General features: G+C 51.1%; 1 protein-coding gene across 10 annotated transcripts in view; it reads right to left on the bottom strand.

Moving 5' to 3' along the window:
- The window catches only part of IKZF1 (IKAROS family zinc finger 1), a 98,328-nt gene extending 85,696 nt beyond the window's left edge, over window positions 1–12,632 (bottom strand). For 9 of the 10 annotated variants that reach the window (XM_077781171.1, XM_077781170.1, XM_077781169.1 and 6 more), the window contains exon 1: window positions 8,404–9,004. The gene's annotated coding sequence lies outside the window, so the exon portion shown is untranslated. Of the gene's footprint in view, window positions 1–8,403; window positions 9,005–12,545 lie in introns of those variants that run through there. The other variant, XM_077781162.1, reaches the window with a different exon arrangement.
- Window positions 12,633–12,806: the final 174 nt, after the last annotated feature.

Consider the following 12,806-nt stretch of genomic DNA (forward strand, 5'->3'; position numbering starts at 1 on the left):
AGCTCAGGTCATGATCTCACATTTCATGGGTTCGAGCCCCGTGTCGGGCTCTGTGCCGACAGCTCGGAGCCTGGAGCCTGCTTCGGATTCTGTGTCTCCCTCTCTCTCTGCGCCTCCCTCACTCTCCTCCCGTCAGAAGTAAACATTAAAATAAATAAATGAACACTGGTCTAAATAAAATACTAGTCTAAACAAATCTTATTACAGCAAAAACTAGTCTAACACAAAATTTGTAGAATATTGACCTAGAATCTTCTTGCTATGCAAGTGATACATTTTTTCAACTTTTTTTTTTCAAGGCAAGAAAATGCCCATAACTCCTACCACTTAAGACCACTCAATTTTGTGTGTCTGTGTATGCGTGTTTGTGTACACACACAGAGCTTTGGACAAAAAGAGCATGCTAAATCCATTCCAAATATACTGTGGTGAAATGTTTTTTCATTCCATTCTGCACCTGTTTTTGTATTTTGCCAATCTACGTCGACGTCCTCATTTTAATGGCTACGCACAGCTCAGTGCAGGAAGAGATCTATCCAGCATCCCATTGTAGATTCCAGCTATTTCCAAGCACAGACTGTTTCCTAAAGCCTCACAGATGGCTGCCCACCTTGGCTCTCAGGGAGAAGGTGTCCTCCCTCATGGTGGTGGCAGAGAGGGGGGACCCTCCGGGTTTGAGGCAAGGGGCAGAATCCATTCACATCAGGTACCCTGTCATGGTGGTTCAGGCGGGAGATGTGACAGGTGACACAAAGCAGAAAACAGAGGGTCTGAGACCCAGATCAGGCTCTGCTGGGTGGGAAAGGTCTGCCCTGGGGAGTCACCTCGCCTGTGCGCCCCGTGTGTCCCCTCCAGGAAGCGGCCCCGTCTCAGCAGCCGTCTATACACTCAGGGCGGTGTGCTGGGGGCCAGGGATTGAACAGAGGACGGTGAATTTGTGTCAACACACCTGTTTCTATTCTCACTAAGTGTCCACACCCACACCCCACCCCCACCACGTGGGACTCCGCTGGGTAATCAGCACCACTTAGGTTTTCAGACACACTCTGAAGGAACCCTACTCCACGTGGGCGTGTGGCCGTGCTCAGCCAGCCCCCTTGCTCGGGGCTATTGCCTGCTTGTAACCACGGCTTTGACCTTCTTGATAATTCGGGGACAGGGGCCACACGCACCATGAGTTCTGTAGCTAGGCTTGCTTGCCATCACATGGCAAGGGGGGCGAAGGGGGGGACTTGACTAACTCCCTCAAACTTCCCCCAAGTCCAAATTTGCATGTCTTGGGATGGAACCATCGTTGAGTTTTTTTGTAAAAGTGACTGCTTTGAAGCAAAGATCAGACAGATGATTCGGCAATGGGAAACTGATATGAGGGTGAGGAAATTCCATCCCGTCCAAGACCCGAGATGACAGAGGGGCAGCTTTGGGGGGGGTCGTGGAAGGGGGGGAAGGGCTCCACCCCATCCCCACTGCCACATGCACACCCCAGGCTCTGTGCTCATTTTCAGACAGCATCCTGAGCCCTCCTCTCCCACGTGGAAGCGGTCTGTGTCCGGCATCAACAGGAAAGCAGAGAGCTTGGCTGGGACGGGGTCTCTGCCCATGAAGGAGCTCACGATCAGAAAGAGGGGTTCATCACAAAAGTGGATTAGCAACTTGTTTTCAGAAACCGGCACCTAAACGCAAGCCAGGATCACAGGTCTATAGAGCGAAATGCCAGGGGGAAGGGTGACTTCACAGAAGTCAACTGTGATTTTCCACTCCACCTGGGACACCCAGACACCTGAGCACCTGAACCGACCGACGGCAGTGACAGACACCCGTCGCCTGGGCAGTTCCTACAGCCCTGAATGCTTTTATTGTTTCCTTGGAGCCCGCGGTTCTGAAACTTGCACAAGGCGAAACAGATGCAGAGATAAGTGGAAGCCGGCGTGACAGCGGCTGTCGGGGGCCGGCCATCCCTCCAGGGGAGCAGAGCCCGCGGTCAGAAGCCACTGCCCACCGTCATCTGGCTGGTGGTCACCGAGCCTAACATCTCTTGCTGTCTCTCCATCCTTCCTCCCTCCTTCTCTGTGTCTGTGTCTCTGTCTCTCCCCGGTCCTTCTGCTCACATAGGACTTTGCTGGTTTCAGTTTGATGGAGTTGGCCTATCAGCGACTCTGGGACACAGCAGGTGCAGAGATCAAGCAAAAGAACTGAGAGACGGGAGCAATGGCGGCCCAGCACGGTGGCCCAGCACACTTCTCCCTCCCCCGCAGCCAGGCCTGGGGAGACATGTACTTCCTGCTGGTGCCCACCCCGTGGAGGAGCCTTGGGGATGGGGAGACTTTGGAAACACCCCTCCCCCACCTGTCCCTGTCCTTCTTTCCTTCTTCCACACCCATGACAGACTGGGGACCTGGCTATCCCCTGGAAAGACGCATCCAACCGCCCTGGGCAGTCGTGACTCCTGAGCCAGGAGCTGGGCAAGTCTCCAGTATGTCCTCACTTCCACCTGCGAGCGAGCAGGCAGCCCCAAGAACAGTCCCCAGAGCCACAGGGAGCCTCAAGGGCCACTGGCACGTGCGCAGGGCTGGCTGCGGTCCCCAGCCCCTCCTCAGCCTCTGGACCATCTGTCCCTTCCCTTCCCAAAGATGAACCCCTCTCTTCACATCACTTGCTCTGAAATCTCCACGCTCGCCGGTAATTCTGAAATGGCGAATCTGAATTAATGAAGTCAAAATGGAAAGCCAGCTGCCCGTCAAGAACCACAACTTGATCCCTTTTCGAGCGGCCCAGAGCCATGGCTGCCCTAGCACGGCTAAGTGCACAGCGTGCCCAAGTGTCCGCGATGAACCCTGGTGGTCACTCAGCACGAACCCATTCCCTGGGAGCACACAGCTCCTCTGCAAGCTTTAAAAAAAAAAAAAAAAAAAAAAAAAAAACAAATAAAAAAAAAACCTCAGTTCTCTGTGGTTTAACCAGTGGACACAAACGAAAGAAAATGCCATGTTTGCGCAGCACGAGGCTGTTAATAAGACTGCCCTGCCTGTTTGCGAGTTGCCAACGGAGCAAATCTTAAAAGCCCTCGTGGTGCAAAACGGATTTTTTTGGAAATTGGTGTGGCAACGGATGTTAACTCTGCTTATCGTGGTGATCACTTTGCGATGTACACAAATATTGAATCATGATGTTGTCCGTCTGAAGCTGATGTGATGCCACGTCTCAATTAGGCCTCAATTAAAAATACATCAATGCATAAAAACCATGCCTTTCCCCTCTCCTGATACACAGAGGTGGTGGTTTCCTGTCCAGGGCTCTTTCACGACATTTCGCAAGTACTTCATATGTGCCAGGAAAAGGGAGTAAAGGAATGGATACTGGTATCTGCTGGCTTTATTTAAGCAACTGACTATGGCATTTAACGGGCAAACGAGCCTGGGCACCTGGTCCACCTTGTCCATCGTTTTATGTGAGTGCCTGGCACGGTGTCTAACACTGAGCTAGTATATCATGCTTATTTGCTAAACCTGTGTCTCTAACCTTCACAATTAGATGACACAACTGTAATTATCATGCACGATCTGCATATTATTTCCATTCTACAGATGAGAAGACTGAGGCTGACGATGCAGCAGCCTGCACAAGGACACCCGTTTACACATCCACGGAGCTGACCTGAACCCACAAACGCTCAAGGGAGACGCGATTCTCACTCCTGCCCATCCGAACCCGGTAGCCCAGGCTTGTGGTCCCAAATTTCCAATGGACAATGGACAAATAGTGGATGGTCCCTGAATCCTAACAGAAAAGAAGGGTGTCCTTGGTAATACTCTGCAGATAAAGGCAGACTTCATCAGGAAACTTCTACAGTGAAGTTAAATTCTGCTTATTGGATGAAATGGATGCTACTGATTCTTTTTTTTCCTCCGGAAGAGTGGGATTGCATTACACTTACATTTGGGGGTTATTTCCTTATCAATGAGGCTTGTTTTGAAAGGGGCGGGTAGTGGGGGAAACGGGCCAAGCCTATAGTCTATTTAAAATGCCTTGGGTCACAGACCTCTTTAATAAAACCCATTATTCCTGCCCAGAGACAGCCCTTTCATTTTCAGATTGGTAGATTTTATTTTTGCAAATCTATCATATCACCGTGAATTACACTGTACCTTAAAAAAAGGAATGTTCCAAGAGAAAGCTAAAGCAATCTGCGAGGTCTTTGTGTCTGGTCAGGGGGACCTTATAGATTTTCCTAACAACTTGACAAAACAGGCCGGGAGAACATAAAAACTTCTGGGCACTCTTATTTCATTTCTGATTCTTTTCATTTTTCAAAAATTAGCTGCCAATCTACACATTTTCATGATTACTCCACGGAGGATGGCTGGCGCAAATAACAATGAAAAACAAGGTTTCAACAGGACAGCAGGAAATCCAATTTGGCTTTCACGGGGGCCTCCCCTCCCCCTTATGTAACGGAGCCACAGAAAACCCTTCCAGTGGTTCTGCCTTGAACTTGCTTTTGGAGGGCAAATTCACTCAGATGTGCAATTCTGTCCTCACATTTTTTCCCCCTCTTGGGGCAGGAACTGATATGCAAAAGAGGAAGGTGGAGGGGAGGGGGACCGAAGAAGCCTTTTCAGAATACAGCTAAAAAGCGTGCTGTTTGGAAACATTCTCGGCAAAGAGATACCGAATGCAGAAGGAGAAGAACACAAGGATGCTGTTAAATGCCATCACACAACCACCTGTCTCCAAGTGAGGTTAAAAAAAAAAAAAAAAGATGAGAGATATGGCATTCGAATTTTGGGTTGTTTTTTTAACTAGAGAAGGCAGAGTTGGCTCCCCGTGCTCACACATTTGCTCTCAAAAGCAGGTCCAGAGCAGGATTTACAGGGGCCCCCAGAAGGTTCTGGCATCATGGGACTCCCCTATGCAGAGAAGAGACTTATGTAGAGGCTCTAGGAAAAAGACTAGTGAAGAAAGTCCCGGCGCTAGTCCACAGGCTCTCAAACTACTCCCAGTAACTACTGTTTCTACAGCCACCAGAGTGGGGACCTTCATCCTCCAAATTTACATACGCTTTTATAGGACTTTTCCTGATTCTGTCACCAGCGGCTACTTCCTAAGCAGCTTCCTCAAATATAAATGGCTTTTTACACTTCACTTCATCACTTAAGTAAAAAGAAAAAAAGAAATCTAAGTTTAGAATCATTCTCTTCTACCCTCTTCCCGATTTCAGAAGACCTTCATGCATGGCCAGCGACTGTGCAGCAAAAATGAGATTTACACCTTTAAAAAAAATATAAAAACTGCCCCCAAATAATGACGTGCACCGACATTCCCAAGAGTGCTGATGTTTTGTCATTTCTTATTACGAAGTGATGAGACAGAGGAGCCCAGGGACAATTTTGTGTTCCTATTTTTTCTCTCCCCCCCAAGGTGTTTTTTTCACTTAAAAAAGAAAGGATCGATACAAAGTTAGAGTGCTCGCTCAGTGTTTTAACTCAGCAAGGAAACGTGCTGTCCTCACAGAGAAAACAGTATCTTTTCTGGATGGCTTAGCAGTGGCTTTGTTTAAGGTGTTAGTAGATCATTTCAGGGGTACACGTGGAAACTTAAAATTAAAACCGAACATGCAAATCCACTCGTACACCCAAAACATTCCGCCAAATGGTAGTACTACAGGGCCGCTGGCCTTTTTTTTTTTTTTTAATGAAGGGGTTGTGTGAGTGGCCTTGACAAAAGATACATTTAACTGAGACCCAAAGAAGGAAACGTCTCCAAATCCCCACAGGCGTGGCCGGTTGTGTACAAATCCCTCCAAATATGCTTGTTTCCAATAACTGAGACCCACTGCTGATTTGCCCGCTGAGAACATTCTCGTCGGTCTCCTCACTTCCGGTTAGTCTCTGGCTGTCTGGTTGGGAGTGAGTCAAGATCCACACACCGAGAGAGAGCCACGGGGAGAAAGTGTGTCCTGGAGCAAACACGTCACCCAGACTCCTATTCACCCCTTGTTCTTGGCAATGGAAGAAGGCTGCTTGGTGGAGAAAGAGGGGCAGTTTCCTCCTGGCTCCAGGGAGGAGAACGGAGCGGCCTTGCTGACTGACTCCCTCCCCTAAAGCCACAGAGCTTCCGGGCCAAAGGGAAATGCTCTCTGCAGGAAGACACACGATTCTGAGCTCCTCCGTTCTTTCTGGCAACAGCCACAAATCACCGAGTAAAATCACTTAAAACGAGGTCACTTGGCGAGGACCATTAAAAGTCACCCAGGTGCACGTTTTCCCACTGTGTTCCCACCACACAGAAAGGTGCCTGCAGGCCTCTGGAATTCACCTTGCTCCCCCAACCTCACGCGGCCCACCCGGTGAGGTCAAGTCAGGCTGTTTCTGAGACGAGCAGAAGGCGGAATCAGTGTATCCGTTACTTGGGGAGAATGACTGGTATAGCAGGAAACCGAATAATTACAGAGAAGAAGACCGCGGGATGCTGTCGGTGGCCTGTTCCGTTGGATCAGCTTCGCAAGGAAAGGTCTAGATGTCCGTTTCAGGCTGGGAGAGACAGAGAGCTCGGTCCCAGCGGGGCCGTAACCCAGACGTGCGCTGTGTGCCCAACACCCCAGCACAAATGACAAGGGCCATACGAACACACACTCCTGGTGGGTATCGGGCCCAACGAGCACCACTTGGACCCCGTTCCGCAGTGCACAACCGTTAGCCTCCAAGGTCCTCATGCAAACCCGGGTGTGGGTGTTACCCGTAGAACCTCACAGAAGCTTACAACTTCCGCATTTGCAGGGTCACAAAAACCGGCATGCCTTTATTTATAATTTGGCAGAAAATGCTCCTGTCCGTCAGGCGGCAAAATACATGAGGGCTCAGTTTGAACAGTACACGAGGATTTTTCTGCCGCCCTTAGGTAAGTGTAAATTACTGTCAATGCTTCGTTTTTAAGTATCTTGTTTCCTTTCTTTCACAAAAAGCCTCCCCTGCTCTCACTGAAGCTGGAGGTTCTCGAAATCCAGGGGAAACAACAGACAATCCCAGGCGGCAGCAGGAAGACGCGTGTAAAAAGCCCTCGAAATTTCCAACCCAGTTTTAATAGGGAATTAATTGCCTTATCGCTAACAACCTCCCATAATTAGCGGTCTGATTTCAGTTTAATGAAGTGGGATACACAATTTATCAATACAGTTTCGCCGTGGATCTCTTTGCCTATCACTTTAATTTTCCGCCCTACACAAAAACTCAGCCTCGAAGGAGGAGGAAAAGGTCACTTTTTCAGGCTAAAAGTGGGGCTCACACCAGGGGGTCGCTGCCTCTCTCTCCTTTCCATTAAAAGCCCTGGAGGACATTTCAGAGTGTCTGAGAAGCAAGCTTACAAAAGATCAATGGCTCATTTTCATTTCTCCTGAAGATTCTAAAGTAAACATCCCCCCCCCCNGCTTGGCCAGTGAAAATCTGACTCAAGGACAAAAACGCACCCCAAAACTGACGAATCGATGTCCATGGCGGAACTCTTAGCTTTAGAAAGGACTCAGACCAACCTGGCTCAATTTCAAGTCCTTTCAAGCTAACAGAAAACACCTTGGAGTGGTGATATCGGTATGATCTCCAAAGTGGAGCTTAAAGCCCCCATCTCAGTATGGAAAAGAGCACTTAAAAACACTTTACGCAGGGGCACCTGGGTGGCTCAGCCGGTTGAGCGTCCGGCTTCAGCTCGGGTCATGATCTCACAGTTTGTGGGTTTGAGCCCCGCGTCGGGCTCTGTGCTGATAGCTCGGAGCCTGGAGCCTGCTTCAGATTCTGTGTCTCCCTCTCTCTCTGCCCCTCCCCTGTTCATGCTGTCTCTCTCTCTCTCTCTCTCAAAAATAAATAAAACATTTAAAAAAATACTTTACGCAGCTCTTTCTCAGTTGTTTGTATAGACTCTGCAAACCAGCTCCCCCCACCCCAGAAAGAAGAAAGAAGGAGAGAGAGGGAGGGAGGAGGGCAGGGAAGGATCCTGGGTGCGCCCCTCACATCCCACGGCCCCCCAAGCCCCTCGGGGCCCCACAGCTCGGCACCACGTCCATTACTGCGCACTTTTGGCGCGAAAACGGCAGGAAGAGAGTCAGGTCTCCTTTAGCAGGGAGCTGAGTGCTGGAGAAAAAAATGAATCATTGCACACTTGAGTGAGAAAATATGAAGAAGGCGCTTTTCCACTAATTAGGGCCCATTCAGGGCAATCCGTTAAGCGGTGGCCCCTGTACCACGAGCCGTCAAGAGGTGGAGCACGGGAAAACCCGAAAGGGGTGCGTGCAAATGGTGCATAATGATGCTCTCCATCACCCTGGACAGGCGGCAGAGGGGTGCAGGGCAAGGGGCTGGGCGCGGGCTGGGCTCTCCCCGCCCCGTCTGTGCAGAGAAAGCGCGGGGCACTCACCAGTGAGCCTGGGCCTCAGGGAGACCTGGGGCGCTGCCTTCCGAGGACTGGGGTCTTCGGACCCTGGGCCGCGTGGAGGCCCCTTCGCTCCGCCGCCTGGGAGGGACCCTGCTGTCCCCGGGGTGGCGGGCCTGTGTCCTCCACCACCGCCTTCACACTCCACTGGGGCGGAGAGAAAGGTGGAACCATTCGCCAAATATGCAAAAAAGGAGGGAAGATAGTTTTCTCTCAGGAAAACACGGGCAGGAAGGGAGCCTGCGCTTCCTGTCCTGACCAAAGTGGGTTCAGAGATTATGAGCACGGCCCAGTTGTGGGGGGAGACAGCGGGAGCTCTCTTCCTCAGTCAACAGGCGGCACCACGGGCTCCCCCAAGGCCATCAGGGCCACGCGGGAGAAGGGAAACAGGGCCGGACCCGAGCCGGGCAACACAGAGGCCCCCAGGCCTGGCCCTCTGTGCTTTCGCCACGTCTAACAGCACATTGCAGGGCGGGTCACCGGGGGCGCCTGCGGCAGCCGCGGCCCGTTTATCACCGTACAATCAGACAGGGACAAAAAGCCAACGGAAGCCTGTAGGCCGCGGCCTGTAGGCGAAGGCCCTTCTCAGGGGAGACCGGCCAGAGACACAGGCACAGAAGCCGGGTGGCCCTGCCCCCCCGCCCTCCCCCACCCCCAAAGGAACTTCTGCCTGGTTTGGCGGCCTTTTCACTGGTCCTTGTCCCCAAGCGGCGCCTCATGCCTCACGTGTCGTCACATCTTAAAGACATTTGTCAGAGCAGTGCGCAGCGTTGAGAAACCGCGTCGGAGGAGGGCTATGCCAAGGGCGGCTCGCGAGGGAGGGTGTCGCAGGAGCCGCAGAGAGATGACGGGGGCAGGGGTGTTTCTCACACTGCACAGGACACCACCCCCAGCTCTGGTCTCCGCGGGGAACAGCCGTGTCGCGGTGGCTGGAGCTGGGTCTGGGGTCGCCAGTGCCCGACGGGCCCCACTGCTATGACCCCCCCATCTGACCTTTAAACCTGTCTTGCGTGTGTGTGTGTGTGCACATGTGCATGCAACACCGATACTCCGAAACTCAGCCTCCCTGCATCTAGATCACACACTCACATGTGCCTGTTGTGAGCAGACACAATGATCTGCCTCACGGTGTAGACAATACCAGTAGGTTTCCTCCTGAAGCCGGAGAGGGTGGCTCACTGATCATTTCTACATCTCGTGTTTTCTCCCGTAAAACGGAAATGGCACGATCACACACACGCAACACACACCTGCCGAGGGCTCCAAAAATACCAACAGACCGGGAGGCGCCTGGGTGGCTAGTTTGTTAAGCGTCCGACTGCAGCCCAGGTCACCATCTCACGGTTCGTGGGTTCGAGCCCCATGTGGGGCTCTGTGCTGACAGCCCGGAGCCTGGAGCCTGCTTGTGATTCTGTCTCCCTCTCTCTCTGTTCCTGCCCTGCTCACACTCTGTCTCTCACAAATAAAGCTTAAAATTTTTTTTAAAAATACCAATGGACTGACGCTGGACAGGGAGTAACCTTAAGGGCCAGGGCCGGAGAGAAACAGCAGCTCATGGCCAGAAGCCCGAGTCACAATCCCTGGGAAGGCCTGTGACCCTCACACATCACAAGTGTTGCCAGAGAACCAGCAAGGGGCTTGCTTTGCTCTTTGTGAACCAGAGCCACCAAGGGAATCTCCATTAGAATTAGGCAACGAAAACCAAACCTTATTTCGTAGCGAAATGATTTCAGAATCACAAAGCTTACAGGAAAGGGAAAATGCACACGCGCCATGGAACGGTGAAATCCTTGATGATTCTGGGTTCACGGCAAGTCCATCGCCTGCACACACAGTCTTGGGCAGACACCCAAAGCACTCACATCGTTTACCTCTTAACTCAACAGAATAAGGAGGAAAATCCATCTCGCTTTAGTAAAAGGCAAAAGCCAACCCAACAAACAGAACCGAAAAGGAGGGGCTTCATTACCCACGTCAGGTCTGTGTGATGTGAAGATGACCTGCCCCCATGCCTCCCTCTGCACGCCAGCTCTGTGTGTGTGTGTGTGTGTGTGTGTGCGCGCGCAGAGACTCAGATCTCTTTATTTCCTGAATCTGTTCACACACACCTAATTCTGAAGTACACACAGGACCCATGTTCGTGTGGGGGTAGGGGCATTTCATCACATGGCCTCCACCATGTTCCCTCAAATTTCCAAAGTTTGACATGTATGTTGACAACATGCGGCTGCGTTGTCTAAACATGAAACACGCAAATCCAAATCAAGGGGGAAAAATTCCCCCAAAATAACCATCACCCTCGAACGCTTAAGTCTCCGGCCAAGTCTCGGCAGGGCTTCAGACCTCGGGGCCAGGAAATTCACTAAGCTCTTAATGTCCCGGCAAAGGAACTGGGACCCAGGACAGCCACGGTTTACCTTCCCTCACGAGGCTGCGGACCAACTTCTCCAAAGAGCCAACCCTCACACACGCACACTTTTACTTCCAGACCCGCAAACTCGTCCCGCGAGGCCGCGCTGTTGGTGGGCTATTATTGCTACCGCGCTTCTGAATTCCGAGACTGTATAATTAATTCCTCAAGGTGCAGCATTTCACTAAAGACGCTGGTGAATTAAACAAACTAGCATGCGAGAGTTTTCAGAGCCCCTGCCTTCAACTACCACCATGAAACAAAAGAAGAAGAAAGCATGGCCATTTAACTCAATAACATGTTTTCACATCAGCAAGGGTGGGCTTTAAGACCGGGAAGCACAAGCACATTTCTGGCCACGTAAAAAAGGTATAAACACATACGTTCCTGGAAAGTTTTGAGATCAGAAACATTATATCAAACCAGAATTGTGTAGGATTTTAACCGGTGGCATCATTATTTACATCTGTGCATACGAGTTCTGTTTTAACACGTTCTGCATCTTCTATGATGTAAGCAGGTGATCTTCCTGTCACGGACATTTGTCACCATTCACCATTTTAGCCACGTTACCAAATAGTCTGATTTGTCCCTGAAACAGTTCTGACGCACTGAATACCAAAACATCCTGAAATCGGTACCTTTAAAATTCCATCTAAAAGAGGAGTCCCAGGAACCCGATCAGACATTTTCAAACAAAAGAAAGAAAAAAATGCAAGAGGCTCCAACCCGTTTCCTGCTCGTTTCTCTCTCTTCTCAACCCCAAACCAAGTGAACCCATCCTTGTAACCATTTCCATTTCCATGAAAGTTTAAACATTGTCCATATCACCTATTTTCTACTTCCATAATTTTTTTTCTCCTTTAACAGAAGTGGGTTTGGGTAGCAAGTAGGTATTTTCTTGAGGAGAAGTTTGAGTCTCCAAGTTCAGAAACAAGGTGTCTGGGAGGAGATACACGGTTCGGAGGGCAGGGGGTGTGGGCATAAGCAACGTGCTGGCTGAGCAAAGCAGCTGCCTTGAATCCGCTCTGGGCCGGCTACAGCCCAGGGCGCAGAAGGAAAACTGGGCTAGCAAGCTGTGCCCGTCCAAACGCTGTGCGCTTTCTACAACTGGAAGAAAAACCAATCTCAGGCTCACGAGGTTCCCCAGGAATCACCAAGGATCCTGGGCTTTTTTTTTTTTTTTTTTAAAGCACATTTTCAAATGCACTCGCAAGCAACCTAATGCCTTCTTGCCAGCGAGTTTCGAAACCGGACCGCCAAAATGACAGTGAGCAAAGGTACCACTAACTTTTCAAGCCGGCATCATTCTTCATTTTGCAGAAAGCAAGTTCAGACGCGATCTAATGGTTTTTCAGGAGAGGCAAAACGCTCTCCCCTCCAAGATCAGAGAAAGCTCTCCCTTGGTGACTTTCTAAAGCCTGGCTTCCGTCACCTATAGGTACATGTCAATTTAAATACAACTGGAGCTGGACCTCCTCCCCACGGTGACAGCGGGCGGCTCACTGCCCGCCTGGCCCTGCGCCTGCGGTCGCGGCACAAGTTGGCGGCGGAGGCTTTGACAAAAGTCAGCGCTCTCACTGTCCCCAGAAAGGAGAGGCGGACCTGAGCGAAAGAGGGGGTCACAGCTCTCACCACCTTGTCTTTTCATTCTCTCTTTTTTAAGCCACGAGCTACTCTGAGTTTTCCTACTGAAATTCAATTGGAAAACACTCACGTGGACTTGCGCGTCGCACTTTGGGGGCCGAGACCGATCCTTCGGCGCGAAGAGCAACCTCGGGGTCGGGGCTCCCCGTGCCCTGCCAGGCTCANTCCAAGGTCCCGCCCGGGCTGGTCGGCGCTGCGCGGGGACCCAGGCACCGTCGCCGCAGTCGCCGCCCCAGGCGCGGGCCGCGCATGCACTTGTTAGAGTGCCCTGCTAACTTGGCCGCCGAGCTCTTCCCAGCTTTCTTTCACAATGACTTCCTGAAGTTGCTCT

The sequence above is a fragment of the Crocuta crocuta genome, unplaced genomic scaffold (genome assembly GCF_008692635.1).
Source record: "Crocuta crocuta isolate KB4526 unplaced genomic scaffold, BGI_CrCroc_1.0 scaffold108, whole genome shotgun sequence".
NCBI classification, from domain to species: domain Eukaryota; kingdom Metazoa; phylum Chordata; class Mammalia; order Carnivora; family Hyaenidae; genus Crocuta; species Crocuta crocuta.